General features: G+C 44.9%; 1 protein-coding gene across 1 annotated transcript in view; it reads right to left on the minus strand.

Annotated features, from left to right (window-relative positions):
* The window catches only part of LOC105201914 (histamine H2 receptor-like), a 168,027-nt gene extending 150,318 nt beyond the window's left edge, over positions 1-17,709 (minus strand). Inside the window, exons 1-2 of the transcript XR_005575619.1 lie at positions 10,656-17,709; positions 9,595-10,040 (exon numbers count right to left, since the gene is read on the minus strand). The gene's annotated coding sequence lies outside the window, so the exon portion shown is untranslated. The remainder of the gene's footprint in view (positions 1-9,594; positions 10,041-10,655) is intronic.
* Positions 17,710-20,352: the final 2,643 nt, after the last annotated feature.

A 20,352-nucleotide genomic window follows, 5' to 3' on the forward strand; every position in this document is an offset into this window, starting at 1 on the left:
GCGTTGCTCTTAGATGTTAATAAATTATGAAACAATATACAATACGTAATTAATAACAATGACTTTTAACTGGGGTGTAAAAATCACCCCAGGTAATCATGTTTACGCAAAGAAAACAAATGGGGTGATTACTCTCGGGTTAAGGGCGGCATTTTGCTCGGAAAATTCAAGCTAGCGTGAAAATAAATGTGAATCAAAATTTATATTTAATTAACTTATTAATTATCATAGTCAAGGGTGGGCATTTACGCGTAAACTACGTGTAAACAATTTAAACCATGTTTTACATTGTATACACGTAATGTCGTCTACATAAATAATAATCCACGGATCACATGGATTCACATGGAAGAATCAGATTTTATCAAAAATAATAAAAATTATACTCCATTTTTATTTTTTAACATTGAGTATATTTTCATTTTATCAATACTAAAATTAGATATATTAAAACAATCTTATAATTTAAGGGTCTATGTGTCATATCTCATACATTACCAGAAATATAAAAATTTCTTAAATTGTTCTATTATTACGTTTAGGTATGTTTGTAAAATTTGAGTATAATTCCCTTATTGTTTAGTTTAAAAATATATTTAATTTTTTATTTAGTTTTGAATCGTTTAAAGTGTTTTGTAGTACCTCTTATTTATAAATTTGATGAAGAAGTAGGATTACGAATTAAATCAAAATTTTTACATACATCGAAATTCTAATAAATATTTGTGCAAAGAAACATTTATATCCATTTACTTGTTTAAAAGTCATTTATTTAAAATAAAATATATTAGCAAAATATGGTTATTTTTGCTGCAAAAACCATTATAAACCAAATTTTTCATTGTTTTCTTCTTAGCAGCTGATTTCAGAATCCAAATTTGGGCATTTAAAATTGTTTATCGTTGATTAAGAAGAAAAAGAACAAATCTAGGAAATCTTTAGTTTTGAAATTTCAATCACTTTAGCTCTATTGTATAACCAAAACATCCTTAATTACTTTTCTCGATATTGTATCATTCAATTTAAATTGGATTATTACAAATTGCTATAATTATAACAATTTACATTGCTTGTATTGTCTGTATAAAAAAGATTCGTGTGAAACATAACGTAAATAATCCGTGTAGACGCAATCTTGAAATTTGCCACGCAACCCCGATCATAATAATATAAATCATAACTATTATATCCATAGTTGACGCAAGATTGCACCCCCACGATTATATTTATGATTTGTCGAATTGTAGGTAGAGAATTCTCTCGGTCCCGCGTCGTAATCGTCTAAAATTCGTCGAGGGACGGTAGAACCGGTACGTGACGTGAAAGCAGCATCGCGGACGCGGGATTATTATAAGGGAGACTCGACGCGAGTACGTAGGCCCATTACAACGTCCGAGCGCGAACCGTCGCCGCCGCCGCCGACGCCGCTGCCGCCGCGGGCGTGTCTCTCCTTCTCGCGCGTCTTTTTTTTCTTGCGCCTACGTGCTATACCGTCACGCTCGGCAGTCAGTCAAAAATGGCGACCGAACTGCCGTCGCCGCGACTCGCGATCTGGCCTCGGGAATCGATAACGGCTCGACCCGAGCCAATTGTCGAAACGGTAAACGCGAAGCGGGACGGAGCTGCGGCCGTTGCGTCCGACGGCGTCGTGAGCGCGAAATCTCATCGTCGCGAGTGTCGTCTCTCGCCCCGCGGAATCGTTCGTCGTCATTTCGGTGGCGAGCCAGAGCCACGCTCGGCTCGCCGCTCACGTACGTCGTCACCACGGGTCCACGATCGACGTGCGCGCGCGAGAGAGAGAGAGAGAAAGAGAAAGAGAGATCCACGGATCGATGATGACGCATCTCGTGTAGCTCCTCGTCTCGCATCCACCGGCGAACCTAACCTCACCGTGGCGAGAGAGCGCAATCGCGTCGATATGTATTCTCTTCCTACATCCGACGGCACACGATTTCAGGACAGGTTCAGAGAGGCTCTCGCGTTATCCTTCTTTTTTTTATTATTCCACCGAGAGGAGCGTGCCCGCGCGAGATGCGGGCGGTCGAGCGGGTGGCGAGTCGGGTCTTGCCGAGCCAGGTGGGTCTGAAGTCCCTTTCTTGGGTGCGCGGGTGGATAATTGCGCGGAAGGCGGCTGCGTGCGCGGCTTTCGCCAACGAGCTCCATTGTTCGTTTTTATGCACCGAACACAAGGGGAACTCGCGTGCGCGCGCGCGCCATCGGCGTCTTATCGCCGTTTCTCGTGTCTGGCCAGCGTTTATCTGCTATACGGTTCTTTCTCTCTTTTTGCTCGCCACACTCGAGCATATAAACGACGCTTAAGGAGCTATTCGCAGCGCAATAAAATCAGTAGAACCTGTTACGCCTGTTTACCTACGTCGCGACCGCTCGGGAATTATCGCTCGTGATTGTAGTTAAGGTCTCCAATGGAGAGAATTGTATCATCTACCTCGATCCGTATTGGTTTGCATTTTTTTTCCCCCTTTGCGTTATATTTTTCCAATCCGACTCCGAATGTCTGGCAATCGTCACGTAGGCAAATCGAGAGGGAAACGAAAAGCAGAGAGCGATACGTCACGGGCGGACGCGCAAGAGACACGTTCATTAGCCCATTGTCATTTCCCCTTTAAGTAACGTCCCGTCGATTAACGTGCTGTTTTAAGAATAGGTCTCCCCTCGCTCCTCCCTCCCTCCCCCCTCCCCTGCCGCTTCGTGCTTCGGTACTCGGTCCGATAACGCTCTCGTTCTCGAACGACGACTCGGAGCTCGAGTGCCCGCTGCGAGGCAAATCCGATGGTCGGGATAGAGCACACTCGCGGTCGGTCGTTCCCTTTCTGTTACGAGAGCGACATGGCACACCCGCGTCTACCGGTGGCGATAATGCCGCCGATTGTGCGTTTCGCTCTAGGAGTGCGCACGACCATGTAATAAAGTCGGCCGTAATCGCGGACTAATGGTCGCTCGACGACGTTGATTGTCCCGATTGTATGGACCACGACGATGGCGGCGGCGGCGGCGGCGGCGGCGGCGGCCGGGCGTCGCACCTCGCCGCGTCGCAGTTCCGCGTTATTAAATTCGGTGTCGTGCCCGTGCTCCGCCGAGCCGCCGTATATCAGCAGCCACGTGTACCAGAACCACGCGCTCTCGCGCGCGTATGTACAGAGCGTCCCAGAATCGGCGGCTTTAATTTCCGTCGTTAATAAAGCGGACTCGAGCGATCGAGGGTCCGAAAGTGGGTAGTATCGCCAGATATGCGAGATCGATAAGAGGGAGCGCGTTTCGCGCGCGCGTCGCGGGATGAATATTAATATGAAACACGATTAAGACGACAGAGCCTCCGACCATTAATTTTAATGGCAAATTCATTACACGGAATACATTTTTTCCGTGACTAAAATGTCGATGATCGAGAAAAAGAGAGAAAAAAGAGGGCATCTCTTCCTCGACGACCTCTTTGTCGTCGTGCATTTAAATCTCATTAGTACGGTGCAAGTAAATCCGCGCGCGGTCACTTTCTCCCCAAAGATTCTAGATGCTATCGTAAATATATGTTAACGAGCGAATAACGATGCCTCTCGAATCTCTTCTGCGAAGGGATCGTTCCCAGGGTCCAGGAACCTGTTATAAGAATTAAAGGCTCGCGCGCGCACGCCAATTGTGAAACGGCCTGTACGCGTGGAACACTGTATCGCGCGGTACACGTGGACGTTTGGCATAAATTTTCACCTCAACGAATTTCGCGAATTTATCGCCCTTCCCGCTGCAATGTATCGCGAATTCCTCCGCGCGCGTGACGCAATTTTTTTTCCTCCTAACTGCCTACAATTACGTAGACTGCGGTGCGGAGAGGGTCGCGTACAGGCACTATTACATGACTACTGTTAATTAGTGCTCCGGGTACGGCCACTTGATATTATGTAAAATAATGGAAATGAGTAACTACGCGCGCTGATTAAATTACAAGCGATTGTCGCGTAACTGAGTTAACCTTAATTGCGGAATCAACGGCTATTTAACGAGATTTCGTCTCGTCGAGTCGTGCTGATGCGACGACATTGCGAAAGTAATAAACGACGATGATTCACGGGGGTTGTATTTCGCATCCGTGCGTCTCCCCTCTTAATATCGCTGTATCTATCTTGTTGACAACTAAAAGCGGTTGACTAATTAACTCGTGTTAATGACTACCAATCGCTGAAAGCAGATTAATGCTTAATGAAGTTAATAATTAGTTATAATCTCCCGTGCCATGGCAGGTGGCGTGTTTAATTAGTTAGCACGAAGCTCACGTCTCAGAGCGTAAATATTTTCATCGCTGCCCTCATTAGTAATAATCGCAGTTTGCTCGTCGAATCGGCGTCAATGGATCGACGATGAGCCTCCACCACGTCGCGCCTCTCGGCGCAAATTTCAACAACGAGCTACGGACACCTTTGTTCGAAAAGAATTTTGCATAGTGCCCGTGCCGTGTTTGATACAATTAACGGAACATTGGACGAGAGGAACTTCCGTTACGAAGAATCGATATTCGGTATGAATGACGTTGAAAAAAATTACGGATGTGCGGGTTAATGAACGTTCGAGGAACATGACTATCGCGAGGACAGTCTTGAAAAGTTTGCTCGTTTCCTGACGGTGAGAACAACGGCGAATCCGCGAATGGACTACGCATTCACACATCCCTGAACACGCAGTTGGCCGCGACCGCGACGCATCGGACGCCTACGCAGCATCACGGACTCGGTGAGTAACTCTTTCCCAGCTTTGTTAACTTTCTAACCCACTACGAGAAAGATTTTGCGATACAAGCTCGATCTTTCACAATGATTTAAGGATTTAAGACAGTTTGTCAGAAACGCTATAGTTTAAGGCACGTGTTCGTTTTCGAAATTATTCTGTTTCCTCTAGAAAATAAAATACAGTAGAAATCTGAGAAATAATTGAATAACTCCGATCGGAATTTTGGAAAATTCTATAACACGTGCTTATAAGCAGAGAACTAAGTGAGTACGAAATTTCGGGTGGTTTAAATTTAGTTTTCAAGAGAAAACTCTTTCTCTCTATTCTTTCTTGAAAAAAAGCTATTAATATATGAATACCATACTGAAAGAATTAATAGAACGTTTTGAAAATACAAGTTTTATATTTGTCAAGTTTATTTGCAACTTCATCATCTCTCAATTTCAATAAATGCTTTTAAGCTTCAGATATTTATCAGAAATCTTTCTAAAGAAAAAATTCGATTTTTTTCACATTTATTGTTTTATGTGACTTATTTAAATGAACCGAATTGCCACTTGTCCCACTCTACTGTTTTATTTTTAAAAGTTTATTGCATTATCTAATCGTTATCCAGAAATGTTCCGAGTTCGAAAATGTAAATTTTGAGAAATCAGAACAAACGTAAGATGAAAAACGTAAAAACCATCTAGATGTATATAATCTCTTAAATTATCAGGTATCTTTAACGAAGAATATTTTTTTTATAATAATTTTAAAATATACTGATCACAAATGTTGATAATTCATTATCATATACCCTAAAAAAATTTATACTCTTTTGAAAAATATAAAATTTTGTCGAAGAAAAGTCAAAATAATAAGCAAATCTTTTTTTTATTTTAACTAAATATTCTTGATTAAAATATTAAATTATTAACCTCTATCAATCTAGATAGATTGATAGAGGTTAATAATTTAATATTTTAAAATATTTTAAAATTAATTTTGCGCTGGTGGAAAGGCTGGCTTAATATGGGTGAATTGTTAAGAAATTGAAAATGTATTTTGAATGATGCTTACGATGAACTTGTGATTTTATAAATATATCAGCTTACGAAATACTTGCGAAACGAGTAACATTTATTTAATTCAAGTAATTTGTTAAGTAACAGTGTGTATTTTTCTGTGCGCACCCTGACGCGATGTTTTTCGTCCGTAATCGCGAAAGGAAATTCCTCTCGCGCGAATAAAAAAGTTTGCGTTTGTCGCTTCAGAATATTCAGTCGATTGGGATGCTCTTCTCTTTTACGCGGCACGTCCAATTGGAACGCGTAACGCGTAACGTGCGAATCGGAATGCGATCGCTCGCGACGGTCGACAAAGGGTCGCGCGAGGAGGACGAGGGTCAACTTGACTCTCCCCAGTAGTCTCATCGCCGGTACACACCGAGCGACTCCACTACGAAATAAAGCTACAATGCGCACATGCCCCCGCAGGGATCGATATGTTTACACGACCGGGGTTACGTAAACGCGAGGAGAAGTTCGTTGACTCCGTTCGCTCATCGCTCGAGACCCGCGCGTTTGCTCGAAACCCACGGGATTCACGGGCCTATCTATCTGCGCTTTGTGAATCGTCTTATTCGCTCGTTCAAGTTTCACGAGTATTGAAATCGATGTAATTTCGGGGTGAGTTCAATCGCCCACGGATACGAAAAGACGTACGGACGACGTCGGTCGTGTCGCGTCTCCTTTGTCGTTTGAAAAAGTCAAAGCTTCGATCTTGATAACGTTGAGATCTAATTCTATCGAAATTACATTCATTCTTGGAAAATAATAGGAATTAGAAGGGGCGTTTGAAGTAAAACGTTTCATATTACCGCTCGCTACGTATTGTCGATCGATAGCTTTCAGGTGAAAATATATAGAATCGCTGCGAATCTGTGGGTGAGAGAGTGAACTTTTTGCGATATTGTATAGCAACGAATTCAATTCAGTACTTAATGATAATCCGTTCATTGTGACTAACCACGAGCCGCGAGCTGCCAATTATTCCGCGAATATTTACATAACGTTGGAACTGACGGAAGATGATTACATTAGGCAATGCTGCTGTCATCAAAATAAAAAGGGATTTTTAAATGTCGAGCCGTTTCTCGAAATTACGCCGCACCACAAAGGGTTAAAGTCGATTCGTGTGCAAATTTGTTACATCGATAATTGAATGACGGTGCGGTCCACTGGAAAATTACGACAATTACAGAAATTACGGGAATTAAATGAACCATTTATTTCGAAAATGGCGGAAGGCGTACGTTAAATCACAATAGAATTAAATAATCTACAAATTAGCGAAACGCAAACTGATGCACTGATACAAGGTGACACATTACAGAGTGATTGTAGAGAATGATCCATCGTATCGAGTTACTGCCAGATCATTAATACAACCTTTTAACATGAGGATACGAAAACTTTAGAGGAAGGAGGATGGGAGCTACAGAGAGAAGCTCTCTGTACAAAATTTTACCTTGTTTTCTCGTGTTTTTCGTGCTTTGCTCTCATATACGCCTTAATGAGATTTCAACGTGTTTTGTGCTACTTTCATAAAAATATTAGAGACCTGGCACTCCTCATTTTCATTACGTTTCTTCGGCTCCGGCGCGCTTGGTCGATTCGCTTTAATTTTGTAGATCCAAGAAGATCAACGTCGCGAGTTACGGAGATTGAAATAAGCCCGCTGAGCCCGCCGATGTTAGTCGTATCGCCGATATGCGGTGAGCCCGCGGAATTTCTCCGCGGAAAGAAGATATATTCAAATGTATGCAGGCTTTGTGCGCGGAGTTCCGAGATGCAAATATTTATACTAGAGTGAATTTACAATCCGACGGCGTTAATTATGCTTTCTCGCTGCAGTCCCGCTCGAAATTGAATACCGGTAGCAAAATGGCAAGTATATACCTCGTCTCGCCGAACAATTATCAGATTTTTTTTTTTTTTTTTACGAATTCGCAAGAAATGCTGTTTCGTACGTTTGTGCGTTTCGTAACATTTGCGGCTTTTTTTACGCTTCGCCATATTACGTTATTACCTAACGATCGTAATGGTCGCGACGATTTTCGGAGTAGTTCCATGCCACGAAAACACCAGAGACGGTTTACGATCCTCGCAGTACTCGGAGTACCGAGAATCGACGCTCTCGTGAGCGCGGGCAATATCGGCCTTTCGCGAACGGAGAAACGCTTATTCTCCGTCTGCAATCAGCCGCCCGATCGAACGCGTCGGCTTACAAGTCAATTAGGCCGTATTCTTGCCGGGGACCGAGAATTACTTTGAATATTGCCTCGCAATTAACCGCGGTCGACCATTGAGGAGTAATAGCGCGGGCACGCCGGCAGTTACGACTTCCACCGGCATGAGGAGCGGATATTGCGGTGCCTTCATTCATCGCATACCGTCGTCAAGATATACGCAACGCGGTTAACGTGCATTACATTCGGTATTGTGCTGGCGTGGTGTTTCACATGAGCCGCGGCATATCGAATCGCCATTGCGGCGATTCGTTCCGATCGAAGATCGCATCGACACGTTCGACCCTTCGATCGATAAGGCTAACACTCATTTTTTCGTACGAGAGAAAATAACCTTCTGCGCGATCAACGAACGAGTGGAGCATCGAACGATGTTAAAAACAGAAACGACGACCTCCCCACATAATCTTATTGCGATAACATTTGCAAAACAACGTCGGAAGAGCTCTTATCAGAGCACAATTTCATTTTATTATTCCGGCCACACATGACGAGAATATTATCGTCAAACTCGTGATATAAAATGATATATTTTTGATACATATGGAATTGTATAGATATGTTTAGAATCCCTTCACGCGCGCATTATTTATATTTTTATTATATACTTTACGAAAGAAGTTGCCATATATCTTTATAACGCGCGATAAATTTGTATATGTGTTATTTTATACTGAATAATTCATAAGAGAGTAGAAGTTTTCAACGAATGAATGAAAAAGTTTTATCCTCGATAACATCTTCTAGTTGAAGAGTTGGCTGGAATCAGGATATAAGTTTGGAAGCATCGTTTTGGTTACAAGTTAGAATACGATTACGTTATAAAGGAAAATCAGTCTTATTTTGAATATAAAATTTTGAATATAAAAAAATTATGGGAAAATTCGCGTTTTTACATCCGTATTCCATCAAACTTTTCTTAATGTGATTATTGATTCCGTTTATTAAAATACACATAAAGCATAGGATCCGCAAAGCTTTGGAAGCACAAGGTACCGAGATTACATTTGATTAAAATTTTCTCAACAAACAATATACACAGAAATGATTGTTTATATATAAAACTGTTCATAAAATGATGGTTGTTAATCTTTCGATTTGCGTACTAATTTTCCAGATGTAAGTTTCTCCAAGTGGAGCGAGCTAACCTTAAAAAATTTTCCATATAACAGCCATATAATAGTTTATGATGTTAAAAGTTATATTAAGGTATAGTAGATAAACAGTTCAGTGTCTACATAATAAAATGTTATTTATATTTATATTGATGTAGAATCTTTACAATTATAATTAAACAATTATTACAGTTGTTGAACTACTCATTTATCTGCGAATGGCTCGCCCCGCTTGGAAATTGAAGGGTTAAACAAAATAAAATAAATTTGTTTCTAAATTGGCCAACAATATTGTTTCGCGAGAGAGAAGTAGAAAGAGAAATTTTAGAGAGGCTATACCGGATCCTTCGCGATCGGGCCTGCAGAAGTGCCAGTCGGTCCGTTTGCCCACAACTAGGCAGACGCCACTGACAAAGGGCACTTAATAGTGAGTGAAGCAATAGTACTCACCGGTCACTGGAGAGCGATCCGCTGTTCCTCGAAGGATGTTCCGTGTACGCGTACACGTGGATCCGAGCGGCCAGTCAAGTCGATGCGCAATCACCCGCGCGTCTCGCACACGTGTTTCATCAACGTCGCGATAAGAACGCGCTCACTTGTCATTATTATTAAGCCGTGCGCACCAGCACCACCATCGGGAGGATTACTCGCGACGCGACGCGACGCAAATCGATTCAAATTTTCCGGTTAATAGCACCGCGTGATTTCATCTCGTCGTCTCACAGCGCGCCGAACGCACTATATACTGTCCCTCGAATCGTTCGTTCATCTTGCAGCGCGAACGACAATGCAGGTACGATGATGGACCGGTGATGACGAGACGGTGAGGCCTTAGGGCAGGCTCGTGGTATGATTACGTTGCAGTCGACAGTAGCCTGCGGGATGTGGAGCGAGCCCTGCGAAAGATCACGCCTTTCACACAATGCATGCCGGGGCGGCATAAAGATATCGATCGCCACGTCATATCACGTGCCGCCGATCGTTTCGTCGAGAGGCCCGAAGGTCAACGCGACGGTGATTCAAAAGCGAACCGCGAAGCCCTTCGCGACGACGTAATTAGGCGAGCTCGAAACACGATGTGCGCGCGCGCGTTTCCTCGCCCCGAGTCTATCGCAACACGAGACGTAAATAGTACAAACTCGTGTCCGAGCCTCGTTATTTTTGTACCTCATCGAACTACAAACCGGAAACACTCTCTACTGCCCAATGTAACTTTCGAGCCGCACCTTGGTTTTAGTGTCGTTTCATTTCCTTTTCCCTTTTCCCTTCGATCCCGTCTCAAACATTATAACATTCAAGTTACATAAATTTTTTCCTCGACAAAGCGTGAACGTTTACGAATTCAATGCTAGCGAGACTAGCGATTCGACGAATCGAGTAGAAGAAATTTATATGTAATCGCGTTTACGTACAGTTGACCAATTTTACGCATCTCATTGTGCTCGCATCGTCTAATTACGTCTCTCGCGCTTTTGGTTTTCACTAACAAATTCCTCTAAAAGAAACCTTACCCATAAATTACGTAAATTCGCATGCCATTCGTGGAGCGCAAAATCAAACTTCGCACAACGCTTTGACTTGGAAAGGTTTCTTTGTGAGGGTGACTTTATAATGAGCTTCGTCGAAGTTTCTGAAGAAGAAATCGGGGCAATCTCTCAACCAGAGGATCCCGAAAATTCCGACATTTTTATTTGCCGACAGACGACGGGCGACAATTTTATTAGCGGGTAAACGATGAGCATCCGAGAAGAAATGATACGCCGTATTTGTTGCGATTATTTTATTGCGAGCGTAAATTTTATCGTGCGGTAACGAGCAATCGCGAAAATGCGCCATTTACTTTTACTGCCCGCGCTATGCGCATTCCGCGTTCGTGGGCTCCGCGTGTATACGTGCGTATCTCGTTCGTGGCGACACGCACATACACGCGCGCGCGTGCGCGCGCGCGAGCGATACGCACGGACAAGCGAACGGACAGATGTACGAATTCGCGCCGGTGAACGCGGCGGCTATGAATGCGCGAGGAACTCATTCGCGTACGTCGTCGATGAGGGTCGAGGGGCTGAGGGCCGAGGGCCCACGTCCTCCGTCCACCGGCGTGGCGGTATACACATCGTCATGCGGTCCGCCGCCGTCGGCATGTGTACGCCATTGTCAAGAGTGACGAGCGACGAGCGACGACACCGACGCGTCACCGCGGGCGAGACAGAGAGCACACCACCTGTTACACGCACTCCGCTATTTACAAGCGACAACGTGCACCCCGTCGAATATTTACATATTCATTATATTCCACGCGCGCTTTCGAACGCCACGCTCCGGATTGAGATTGATCGAGTAGACCGGCTCCGTCGCGTGAAAGATCCACACACCCATGTTCCGCGCTCTCGGCCGCGCTTGCGTCGACGGAATTCGCGTTCGCCGTAATTCATTACGATAATTGAAACGGCGCACCCGCGCGAGCGAGCGAGCGAGCGAGCGCGCGCGCAATTAACGCGAGTCCCGCAATTGAAATATTTCATTTTGCGTGCGAGCTATATTATTCGCTTTATGGTCTGCGGAGAGAGAGAAAGAGAGAGGAGAGAGAGAGAGAGAGAGAGAGAGAGAGAGAGAGAGAGAGCCAAACGCATACGGGCTATACATTACAACGGGGCGACTTGGTAATATTACACCACCACCGTCGCCGCTATTGTCGGCCGTAATAGAAAGGCATTGTCATATAAATTCATATTATACGATAACGGTGATACGGCGGTATCAGCTTCCTGTTTTAACGGCGTTAGAGCCGTTAAAAGCGATCCGCAACGAGCGCTATCCGAATCCGCGCCGAAAATAGTCGCCTTTCCTCACCCGACGTCGTGTAAACGCGCCGATGAATCATTCGCGAGTGCTCGCTGCAGAATTATATCCGGTTACATCGCGCGCTACATTGGAGGTGAATGCCATTTTGCAGATACGTTACGCCCACTCTCACGTTATTAACAGCCTCAAGACATTTTCGTGACCATCCCACATTTGTTTTGTATTGTATTTCAGATTTCTGCGATACGATATGTCTTAACAATTTTTATCTGCTACACCATTTTTCTCTATTTTATTTCCGTATCTGCATTTTGACACTCGAGCCATTTTTTACCCTTCCTATACGTGTTGTGACTCCTGTGGAATTGAAAATTATAAGAAGCTATCATTTCCTGAATATAAGAATTTAAGGATATTTTGTAGATATTTTCTTCTTTTATCTATTGTTCTACGTTTTTATTTTATTATCTGTTTTATTTTTGTACCTCACGTATATAATTGTAGCAATTGTACTGCTCATTTTTTGCAACGATGTTTTTATTACGCTTTAGGAAACGTAGTCCCAGAGCGTCTGATAAATGACGATTCTGATTCCGATTCTTCTCTTTTATTACATGTTATACGTTTTATCGGCACAAACGCCTGCTTCATCATTATTTACTGTCAGCTTCTTATAGTTTGTCCACACTATGTCATAAGAAATTTACATGCACATGAATGTTTTTGTACAAATTTAGCACAAACAGCTATTCTTTTCTGATTAAAAATACGAAGCAATATAAGCTGCGAATGAAATGTATTCAGATACCATCGGCCTTTTAGCGTTAATACACGAAAAAAACAATGTTGCTAAAATACAGATTTGAAAATAATTATGTTGAAGATATTAAAAAATTTATATTGAACGTTTAACGTGATTACTAGAATGTCAAAATTTTTTGCAACAGTATCATCATGTTTGAATGTCTTACATAATAACTTTGATAATCTAACGTAAAATTATTTTCTGATCTTTATCTAGCTAAATTTTTTAATACTACATTAAAATTGTTCTTTCTGTGTAAACTGTAAATATGGAACATTATTGAAACTTGTCATCTTTCTAATTTGTAAATATGTATGAATAAAACATTTTGCTTCTTTCTAGAAAAAATTGTGGTAAACAGATCAATCGTGTGATGTTGTCAGTTCAACATTTTATTCTTATCGTTCGTTTGTACACACTAGAACGTTCAGAAAATGGACGATAATCATATATCATTCTTTACTGTATTAACGCTAAAAGCTCGATGTTTACTTCGATAGGGCATTCCAATGTGACTGAGAAAGAAAGGATAGGTTGACAAGGATGGAGGACAAAAACACGGTAAGTTTAATTCCATTGATGATGAAAGCACTAATTATTGTTAAATTGTAGTAATAATTGTAGTAATAACATTGCAATTAAGTTAATAGAGAGACGAGTTAAGTAGCAAGTTATTTGCTTATCTTTTCAATCGTTGTGAAAAAGATAAGCAAATAAATTAGTACTGGACTTGTTATTTCTGCGAATTCATACGAGTTTTGCGAATAGCATCTAATCATTAAAATCGATGCCGTCATTTTTTTTGTGCCGACTACTTTCATACAATTAATAACTTTTTTTTTATTTCCGCATGATGCATTTCATTATACATTTTTCGACTGTATTATTGATGAAGAGCACGAACTTTTCTGAAGTTTTAACGGGGGACTCTTTTTATGACATTCAACAGGTCATGGCAAATGTTTTATTATATCTCTCGTTGAAATCGATGAATGACATAACATCAAGGGTAACGAAAATCTTTATTATTCATTATTCGCGAACAGATGAGAAAGTATTCAGTTTACAAAATGCGTGACACATATATTTCTACTTGAATATTCAAATTGTAAATGTCTTTTTATATAAACGCAAATATATTTGTAGACATACATTTATTATTCTATTGATTAGTTTACTAGATAAGTTGAAGCGTGCACTGCTACCATATAAATCGTTCTTATAGTACAAAATATTGTTTTCTCTAGAGACAAGTCTAAGAGACTATTTCTCGGTTTTAACATAAAGGCACTTGATTCCTTTCATATGAAAGCTATCCATACAGATACATGCATTCATATTGCAAGGATACATCGGGGATTTCAGAGTTACATCATCAATTCGTATTCACATCGCACATTTAACGTTAAATCTATCTGATGCTCATCCCACGACGTTACACATCGAATATGATCTTCGTATTATACATAAAACTTGGAACTGAACGACAACATTCAACGGTGAACGCGGCGCCAAATGAATACTGTAAATTAGAAAAGATCCAAGTACCCGAAAATAGAAAAAAAAAAATTGATAGAAGATAAATACAAAATTGAACTTTTAGTTAAAAATTTGAATTTTGATCTGTCTCTTTGCTTTCTCGGCATGTAAACTTGGATCTTTCTTAATTTAAACGGCAATCAATCGGCAACGCATGAGCATGGGTCATTATCGTGTTATCAATTGATATCAAATCGGCGCCGGACAACAACACCACCAACGTGCATACATCGATCATCTCAAATAGCAAATATACACCAACAGTAAATTGCGTGCAAGCGTGTGACGAGTACGTAAGAACGATTATGCAGAACATTGAACAAGACTTGTGAGTCGCAAGTACGAGCGGGCCGTGACGAGACGGGACGGGACCAGCGCGTGTGTTGTCGACTCGACATACCCTCGTCGGGGTTGCCGTTGGCCGCCGACAACGCGTCGTTGATCACCGCCGTCACACAGGGTCCGCACAAGGCGCGCTCGCAGCGACACGCACCGCGGGACGTGGCACCGCGCGTTATACGTATATCACGCAATCCAAAAGGAATCAAATGATCATTCGGTTTACCGTCGTCGTTCGGAACAACCCTCGCGGACGTGCATAGCATCACGTTCGAGCATCATTATCTTCTCTGTCGTACGTTTTCCTCCTAACCATCCCTCTATCTCTCTCCGTTTGCACTCTCTCTCCCTCTCTCTCTCACACTCTCCCGTTTTCCCGCGCTCTCGCTCTAACGCCCTCCCTGCCGGTAACAGGCGCTCCGGCTCTCTCTCTCTCTCTCTCTCTCTCTCTCTCTCTCTCTCTCTCTCTCTCTCTCTTTCTCTGACACACACACACTCTCTCTCTCTCTCTCTCTCACGAGAATGCACGCCTGAGGCGAGGTTTAAGGACCGTCACGCGAGTACATTTTCTTACACGAATGTCCACGTCGGAGGTCCCGCGGGCACGACGGACAAGACGCCACGGCGTCTACACCATCCTTCGTCCTCTTCTGTGCGTCGCGTATCTCCTCCCTTCTCTCTCGCTCTTTCGGACTCACTCCTCCTCTCTATCCTTCGCGCTCTCGCTCGCCGTTGCACTCGCCCTTGCTGCTGCGCGATTGTCGTCTCTCGGCGTCGAAAGAGGAGAGATGATGGTTCTCGGGGTGACGGACGACGATGATGGAAGAACTCGCGGAACGTGAAATCGAGAGATGCTGTCTCGTAGATGCGCTGTCGTGGGTCCGTGTAACGTCGTAGCACGTGAGCCGAAAGCGACGAGGAGAAGACGGCGACGAGCGGTACGGTGGTGGCCGAGCACGGTGCACGGTACGGTGAGCGGCGGCGGCGGTGGCAGCGGCGGCGGCGGTGGCGGCGGTGGTGGCGTAGCGTCGTTGTGCGAAGGGCGAGCGTGATCGTGGGAACGAGAGAGAGCGATGAGATCGGCGACGACGACGTTGGCAACGGTGGCGGCGGCAAGGGGTACAGCAGAGGGCGAGAGCATGCATATACAGAGAAAGAGAGAGAGGGGGGAGGGGACGAAGAGGGAAAGTGGGAGGAGAAAGAGAAACGAAGGTGCAGAGGAGACAGATGGAGCAAGAGCAGGAGGACGTGGAGGAGAAAGAGGGGAGGAACGAGGTAGTAGTACTGCACTCGTCCGTCTCTCTCTTCTCGCGACGACTGCGACTTGCTCACGGAAACCGCTCAGGGTAGTCGCGTGCCTCCCGAATAGCGCCAGCACCACTGCGAGCAGCGAGATGACGAGACGATAGGGCGATGACGATGACGACAACGACGAGGACGAGGATAGACGGCGCTCGATCGACAACGACCACAACAACGATGATGACGACGACGACGACAACGACGACGACGACGACGACGACGACGACGACGACGATGATGACAAGGACGAGGGGATACGTGAAACCGTCGTCAAATTCACGCCGACGGAAACGAGGACGACGACGACGAGGATGATGACGATGACGACAATGACGACGATGACGACAACGAAAACTCCGGCGACGATAGGTGCTGTTCTAGGCGTCGCGGCGCTCACACACCGGCTCACTGAGCTCGAGGTGGGCGACACCGGCGGAACGGAGGATCACGGTTACGACCGACGAGGACCGAGAGAACGAGCCGGAGCTTTCCGACGGGAAGCGCAGGCGCGACGACGAGAGGCCAGCCGCCGCGTACAGGAGGCAGTGTGCCTTTTTCCTCCGTCCCCGTTGCCGTCTCTCCGCGCGTTATCTCTCTCTTTCTCTCTCTCTCTCTTTCTCGTTCTTCCTTGCCTCTCTTTTTCTTTCTCTTTATCTCACCCTTCGTCTGCTTTCATACGCGAGCGCCGTATACGCCGTTTCTTTTAATCCTGACTCAATGCCCCCGGAGCTCTCTGTGTGTATATACCAAAGTCGTTGTACGCTCTTTGGGGAGGGATCGTTGGATCCGGTAGTATCGATAAATGCGGTTTCGCCCTCTCTCTCTCTCTTTCTCTTTCTCTCTTCACCTTTCGAATCGACCTTTTTCTTTACACGCCGTTCGTAGAACGTGCGCCGCGCTTCCTATGAACTTGGAAAGGTCGATGAGATTTGGCGTGGGAGTCGTTGGTCGGTGGTCGCTGTTGTTGACCGTCGTCGATGTCGTCGTGATTGTCGACGTCGTTGATGTTTGATGACACACAGGGGGTGCTCTGGGGCTGAGGGGAGGGGGGAGGGGGCGACCGGCTCTGTATGGACGTGCTTGTCGAGCGGACCGCGTGTGGTCGAGAGTTGTACTTCGCTTTGTGGTGCTATACTTCAGGACACGGTTCGGCGGTAACGAGCTTGAGAAGGGAGGGAGGAAGGGAATGGTCCTTTGAGCAATGTCGTAGGTCTGGTCTCTTCCCGCCTCGAGGATACTTCCGGTCCTTTTCCACGGGGCTTCCGGAGCCCTTCTTCTCTCGACCGGCCCGCACGAGTGGTCTCTCGTACCTACCGTGTACGCTGCGCCGGCAGGAAACTGACAGAAGCGCTGTTATGCCGCTGGAACATAATCGACGAGGAAATTACGTGTACCGTGCACGTCACATGCGACGCCGGTACACTCTTGCCGCGGCTAATTTACAGTACGCCCTGAAAGTACGAGCAAATTGCTTCCAGTAATTGCTTTTAGAAAGACCACCGGCCACTTTTATTTCGCGCAAGTAGGTTAAAGTTATATATTTTAAAGAGGGTTAATTTTTTCAAAGAAGGCGCTGGAAGCTCGGCTAAATTATATTGAACAATTATTCTAATTAGACTATTACGTGTAAGCGATCCAACTAAATAAGGCTGTTAAAAGCTGCATAAAGAGCTGCGTAAGCGCACGGTTAGCGCTCGACTTTGGAGACTAGCGCGTTTGTTATCTCAATACCACATCAAATACGTTAGAATCGTGAAAATTTGCATTTCGTGCTGAAGCAGCTGGAAGATCAAGGTAGCCGCGTTTAATAATCGCAAAACAACGTCAAAGCCGCGTTTAATTACGAGAAAGAGCGATTTCAAGGATGCGCACAGTCAGAAGTGGAACGTCTTACCTAATATACATGTGACGAAAAATGTGTATGCATTTTTATTCCTGTTCCCAAGAGAAATTAAAGTCGCTAGTTACTCGCCGGATCTTCATGCGAAGTAAGAACGCCACGTGAACCTATTGATATAACGCGGTTACGTTTCGCAATTATACCGTTCCGTCGACCGACTTTTCTCAATTGCTCCGTATATCCGAGATGAAAAGCCCGCCCGGCGCGCGGCGCGGCGCGGCGCGGCGCGGCGCGGCACGGCGTTTCGCTTAATATGAACGACGACGGTACCTAAAGCAGATAGTCTGAGACGCTTATGGCTCTCGAGCGATATTTTCAAAGTGCACGGCCTGAACGAGGGAACGTTAGCCGCCTTCCACCTCTCCCGTCCCCGCTCTCGCCCCCGCCTTCCTTTCCCGTACCATTGCCCGCCAGGTAAACAAGCTCTTTATACACGTACAACGCGGCGTACGTACGACGCGGCACTGCAATTACCCTGTCTATCTTGCAGCGAGGTACAGAGCCGTGCACGAGCAAAAAAGGGAAAGCCTGCCGCTCGTGCAGCACTGGCCGCCACGCCGTCGTTGCCGTTGCCGTTGCCGTTGCCGTAGAAGCTCCAATATCGGGATGTTTGAACGTAAAAATGTGTGGCGCTCGAACATGCGAGGAGACGCGCGTGGATTCCCCGTTATTACGTATCGTATTCAGGATTATTCGTGCGTCTTGAACGATTTTTCAATTTCTATTTATAACGCACTCCCCGCGCCAGTATCTCACTTTCCCTCGTCGACCGACCCTCGACCTTTGACACGCACGCGGACGTAATGCTAGAGAAATTTGCTTGACGTAAAGTCGTAAAGTATGAAGAATACATTTAATCCAGATGATAAGATAAGACGGGCGTTTCCTTTTTATATTCGCTCTCCGAGAAAACGTATCCGAGATGCGAGTCCCGTCCAACGTACACCTAAAGACGAAGTATGCACTTGAGCTCGGAAACGAGATTCGACCATTGACTTTATCGAGAGGCTTAATCTCGTATGCAGGCCGTACGCCCAGCGCCAAATACGGTTGTGACCCCCATTCCATGTTTACGCCGAATGCGATCTCGATGATAAACGAGGAACCGTCAAAATCGAGCGAACACACGGCCAGAGTCGTCGAAAGTGCTTGCGAAAGAGAAGGAAATAAGATGCGCTTACGTTTTCTGACTTTTCTTCTAACTAATTCTTCTAACTAATTCCAGTTAACTGCAAAAAGTTATTTTCTAAACAACATAAAATAGTAATAAAAAAGAAATTATCTCCCATTTCCGAGTAGTCAGTTTTAAGTGGAACTTTTGCTAACAAACTGCAGACGTGGGTACTTGGATTCCCGATCAATTTACAAACTTAAAATTCGAGCGGCAGAATTGCAACTACAGGAACACGGACACGTACTCACACACGTGCGTTCGAAAATAGAGTCAACGTAGATGCACAAATCGATACCATAGCGAACACAATCGTTCCGTTCAAATCAACGATTCTCTCTCGAAATTCAGATTCGCTTATTGCGTGATGAAGGCGAACGCACGTTCGACGAGGTAGCGCGAGGTAGCGAGGTGTGCGAATGCAGGTGCGAGCCCATCATTTCGTGTACCTCGTCGATACGTGCGGTTTGGTATTCGCGCGAGTCGCGAGGATCGGCGGGCATGACAGATGACAATATTCGCAGCCCGGCAACAAACGGGCCATATCAGCGGCGAATATTCGTATGGACGAGTATTCGACTCGCGTACGCGCTTCTCGCCGCCGCGCCGGTATCCATCAAACGTCCTATACGTGCCTGCGCGCGTCCCGCGCGTATCTCGCGCGCACGTGTCGCACAGGAGCCGCGGACGAGACGCAATCGCGAGGATCCGCAGGCGGATCGATGCGAATCGCGGCGAGGCGGCGACGGCGCTGCGCCCGTCACCCGTGCCGCGCGGCGATGCCCGCGAAACGTATGAATATTCCGCGCGTGCATCGCACTCCGAATGCGCCGCGGCGAACGCGTCCAGACCGCGCGCTCCGGTCAAGTATTGAACCGGGATGCCCGCAAAATGCGAACGTGATTCCGAAGACGGCTTAAACATTTGCCTCAAACGCGAAGCTCCCCCCCCCCCCCCAGTTCAAACGGCTCTCGATATTAATAGCTCTATTTTGTATCTCGGAAGACGAGATCTCTGTTTTGCATCGAACTTGAGGATGTGCGATCGATACAATCTTCAAAAATGTTGGTTAAGAGGCTTATATTATTGGGAATGTGACAATTATTAAATTTTAATGTGTACTTGAATTTCATGAGATTACTGTTGGTTTTAATTACGTAATATTAAATTAATGAAATGTTTTTGATAACGTTAATAAGATTTTACACATTGTTGTATATACTCTCTAATTGTAAGTCTTGTAGCGTAGACTCGGAAAAATCACTCGGAAAATTGTACAGGCTCAATTTTCACTCTGCAGTAAATTTTTACTCTTATTAAAGTGACATATCACCCGAAAAATATTGCTCA

The sequence above is a fragment of the Solenopsis invicta genome, chromosome 9 (genome assembly GCF_016802725.1).
Source record: "Solenopsis invicta isolate M01_SB chromosome 9, UNIL_Sinv_3.0, whole genome shotgun sequence".
Taxonomy (NCBI): domain Eukaryota; kingdom Metazoa; phylum Arthropoda; class Insecta; order Hymenoptera; family Formicidae; genus Solenopsis; species Solenopsis invicta.